General features: G+C 52.2%; 1 pseudogene; it reads left to right on the forward strand.

The window, feature by feature from the left end:
- Window positions 1-3157: 3157 nt before the first annotated feature.
- LOC120603051 (uncharacterized) lies at window positions 3158-3276 on the forward strand (annotated as a pseudogene).
- Window positions 3277-4703: the final 1427 nt, after the last annotated feature.

Consider the following 4703-nt stretch of genomic DNA (forward strand, 5'->3'; position numbering starts at 1 on the left):
TAGTCTTTAGAGAAGAATTTTGCGGGGAGTAATGGGGGCAGACATCTAATCATCTGGGGTTCTCCGGAGTGGGTGGCTGACTGTTCTAGAAACCAGCTTTTGGGTTTATCTCGGACAGACCTACATTCGAATGAGCTTCCAGCCCGCATAGCTTGGAGAAGCCCCTACATCTTTCTAAGCCTGTTCTCTCCTCCGTAAGAATTCTAGAGAATTCTAGCTGCTGAGTGGCCGACCCTGTGGCATTACACAGGCTGGGGCGGCCACAGGGCCGCACGCTGTGAGGTGCACTGTTCATAGGACCCCTGCTAAGATTCAGGGGAGTCACACCAGGTCTGCAGGATGCGTGGGACCCCTGCTGCCCCAGGCCCGGGGCGCCGTTTATTTACACAATGCCGCTTCTCTGTTTCATCCTTTGTCTGCAGCTCGAGTTCCTCCCAGACCTCCTCCCCCACCCCACTTCCTCAAGGACAGACCTTGTGCAGTTCCCCTAATTGCCATTTACCTCATTTGCATATGGCTTTTTCATTATAATTCCTTGAACCTCAGCAGCCACGTTGCCAGGGCAACTGAGAGCAGACTCGCTTGCTCGCTCACTCGCTCACTCGCTCACTCTGGGGGCTGTCGTGGAGACCCTGGCATTTCTTGGTCCAGCTCTAGCTGTGCTGTTGCCCCCTTCCCCCCGCCCACCCCCAACCAAGAAGGCGTAGTCTGCAGTTTCCTCCTGCTTATTCGGTCTGTTTCAACACATGGTCTCTGCGACATTTTGGCGTGCCCCAGACTCCTCGATTTCTCCCGGTGAACTCAGAGCTTGCAACCCTCCTCCGACACAGTGAACCCCGGTTTTATTAATCTTGCCCCCGCCCCCAGCTGGACCCCCTCTGGGGCTCCTGTGATGCTAACCGAGTCTGCAAGGAGCGCCGAGCACTTGTAATCCTCAGGCAGGTTACAACAGTTACCTGTTGTCATGCTCCAACGCTCCCGCTCCATTTTGGGGAATTCGATTCTCGTTTGATGAATCACCGCGCCCTGCGGTGCTGCCTCTCAGGTCAGCCGAGTCTCAACCCCGCTCTCCCTCCAGCTACCAGCACCGTGTGCTCGGGGCGGCCAAAGCTTCCTTCCTTCCACCCATCCCAACGCTTCCTCTCTTTAACTCATTTTTTAATTGGAACCTCAGGTGACTACAATGGAATTTAATGTGGCTTAATTACAAGTCTTGGTTCTCCACCCGCTCTGCCAAATGAATGAAAGAATCGATGAACTGAGCAACCCTCCACCGTGGTCACACCCCTACAATCTGCTTCAGAGATGTAGATGTTTAAAGCCCTTTCCCAGCTTGATTAGCAAAGACGAAATGCAGGTGACGAGCCCGGAAATCCACATCCGGCCACTCCGAGCCGAGCCGTGAGTCCCACGCTTTTCCCTCCCCTTATTAAGTAGCCCGAATGGCTTCGCTTTCTCCACAGACCCCTTGGTGGAAGCGTGAATTTGTTCTAAAATTAACACGCTGTAGACAAGGAGATGACCTATGAGGGAGTAATTCCAGGCCAAGTGTGCAGACTCTAACTAACCGAGCTAGACTAGCTAGATGTGGCCTGCCTGACCGCTGCATGGCCCTCCCCAGAATTTCTGCATCCTCGAGACTTCTAATGAGAAAGGGATTGGGGGAGGGGAGGATTCGGGAAGAGAAGCCCTTACAGTAATGATTCATATGACAAACTGAGTATAAAAGGTCCCATTTCAAAAAGCTGACCTCAGTAACACTTTTGGGGGCAGGGAGAGGATTTAAACAACAAAGAAAGAAAGAAAAAGAAACTCTGCTTTTTAAATTCCAGCTCAGCTTCGTCCCAGCCGTGACCTTGGTCAAGTCATCTAACTACCTTATGATGTCGGTTGTCTGACCTCTTGCTCAGAACCTGTTAGGTTCTCAGTAAAAATTATGGTTCAGATCCACGGGCGTCGTTCAGATGGAGAGAGCATGTAGTCAATTACAACAAGGGCTGTGGTCGCACCGGAAGGTGACCAGCTCACCTTCACGCAGCCCCGACGGGGCGCCAGGCTCGGCACCGTTCACGTCATAATCACGGACTGCGTTATTGTTTCCACATCACCCCCGGGAAGCAGACTCGGGGGTCGGGGGAATGACTCGTCCAGACCCACAGAGGTAAGCGGCTGTCAGGTAAGCGGCTGCCTCAGCCCCACGGCTCTGTATTCACTCTGCTGCTTGGAGCCATTTTTAAATGACATGCTGTATCTCCCTTAAGAGCTGGCGCGAATTTTACTCGATGTGCCTCCAACGGCTGTACGAGCAATACAAAAAAAAAAAGAAAGAAAAGACAGACGCTTTCGAGGATATTAAAAAGTCCACATCAGATCGCGCTGGGAGTGGAGCCCAGATCACTGTCGCCACCGCCAGTCACGTTACTTTTATTTTAATTTTTTGCCGAATGTCCTCCTCCTGCGTAAAGTTTGGTTGCTGAACTGGAAGCAGCCGCAACGCAATGGCCCACGTCTGCTTGGCCCAAGGGACTTAGTGTACCTTTGACTCTTCCTCGAGTTTCCGGAGTCCTGAGCAGGTGCGTTCTGGCGAACAGACAGCACCTTAGCAACGGCCACCTCGGCAGCGCACCTGTCACATGGACGAGGAGCCGCCGCGTTTCTGGGCGTATTTCGCGTAAGCAAACAGGCCTCAGCGCAGAGTTTTCATGGACTTTGCCACATCCCATTTTGTATGGAGTTTGTTTTGTTTTCTGCAGCCCCAGAAAAAAAATTCAAGGCTTCGGCTTGCGCAGATAAGCAAAGCCTCGCGGGGAACCCTGTGTGGCTGATGCACCTGCGGAGAAGCGCTGTTGGGGGCGGGGCGGGGGCGCGAACACCGCCTTGACGCCATCGCATCTGCAACGCCGGCCTTTGCAGAGAAACATTTTACACTTCAATATCATCAAGAATCACCTCCTGTACCTTTAGAGGCTGTTCGCTTCTGCTTTTTTTTTTTTTTGGTTTTGATTTTCTCCTTTATACGCCTCCACCCTAAGTCAGGAGGCCTGGGCTGTGCTCAGACCTGGGTGGGCGCCTGGAACCTTCTTTTTATTAAAGGTGTGAAAGCGGCAAGCCCTGGGCTTCAGCCTCCTGATTTGTCAAATAAAAATGTAAAAATCCAGTCTATGGCCATGCCACCCTGAACAAGCCGGATCCCGTCTGATCTCCGACCCTAAGTAGGGTCGGGCCTGGTTAGTACTCGGATGGGAGACCACCTAGGAAGACCAGGTGCTGTAGGTGTAAAAAATAAGATAAAAAATAAGAGACTGTAAGCTGACAAGGTCCTTGCTATCTGTGAGGTCAACCAAGGGTTGCTTCAAAAAATTAAAACCCAGTAACTTTGTCACGGGGATGAGAGATTACATGTACGTGAGATCTGCAGCGCCGGCCGTAACACTGAAAAGCACTCGGCCTCTGCTCCCCACACTTACTGGCCGGGCACTGGGCTGGGCGTTTCATGACACAGAAGAAAAAGGTACAGAATTTGACTTGGAAGGAGCCAAAACCGGTGGTGAAGACATGGCTTAATGCAAATAAAACAGGACAAAATGTGGCAAAAGTATTCTCACCGGAACCGAGTTCTCTTCCCGGCTTCTTGAAAATGAAACCCATTCCATATTTGGCACATAAATTCTTCAACTCTAGTAACCTCCAGACTTTTTTTTTACCTGGCGACCACACCCGCCGGCCCTGGTCTAATTTTAAAAAGGGGCGGGCGTGCCCCAGAAGAGGCATTTCTCACACGCATGTTCCATCCTGGAGCCTGGCAACCTCTGCCGAGGGTGACTCAGGCAAACGTGTTATCAGGCCGGGCTGCCAGTCGCCCTGCTGTGATCCAGCCAGTACAGTCACGTCAGGTATCCATCTCCACTCACCTGCGCAGCTCCAAGAAAATTCCCTGGCTTGTCGCCACTAGAATTGGGATGGGAGGGAAGGAGAACAACTGGCTTAGACACCGTCCCCTCTTCCCCAGGAGGAGAAAGAGACAACTCGTGAAGGGGACCGAGGAAGAGGAGAATCAATCACGTGCACACGCGCCAAGAGTGCCGAGTCGTGGGCTGGGGCTGGGCTTGGGCCGCCAGGAACGAAGCGGAGGCGCCCGAGTCTCCGAGGTGCCTGTACCTCCGAGGAGTTTACGGTCTAAGGAGGCAGCACCCGTAAATCACAAGATTAAATAAATATCAAGACTCACTATACGATCACAAAGTATGGTAAGTTCCAGAAAGAAAAAAACGACAGCGTATGAATAAAGGTTCTAAAGGGGACCTGATTTAAATTGGAAGAGGGGTCAAAATGGTCACCTCAGAAGGGACATTGACACTAAGATCTGCAGGAGTGGGAGTTAGTTAGCCAGGAGAAGGGGGCCAGGGTGAGTTTATTGACCAAAGAAACAGCATGCAGGATGGGGAGGCGGGAGAGAGCCTGGACCGTCTGCGAGGCGGAGAAGAGGCGATGCTGCCAGAGTATTGTGAGCGGGGAGAGGGTGGCTTGATACACACAGATCTGCACTGTGTTCTACCCCATTTATCCTTCCGCCACGGGGCAAGTGCTCGATGGGCCGCTGAGAAGCCCACTGCGAGAACCTCGTTCCTTTGCGACTGGACAGGATTTGGAGCCCAGCCTGGCTACTTGCTAGTCTGGTAGGAACTTTGCTTAATTCTGAGAAT

Source organism: Pteropus medius, unplaced genomic scaffold (assembly GCF_902729225.1).
Source record: "Pteropus medius unplaced genomic scaffold, Ma_sr-lr_union100, whole genome shotgun sequence".
Taxonomy (NCBI): Eukaryota; Metazoa; Chordata; class Mammalia; order Chiroptera; family Pteropodidae; genus Pteropus; species Pteropus medius.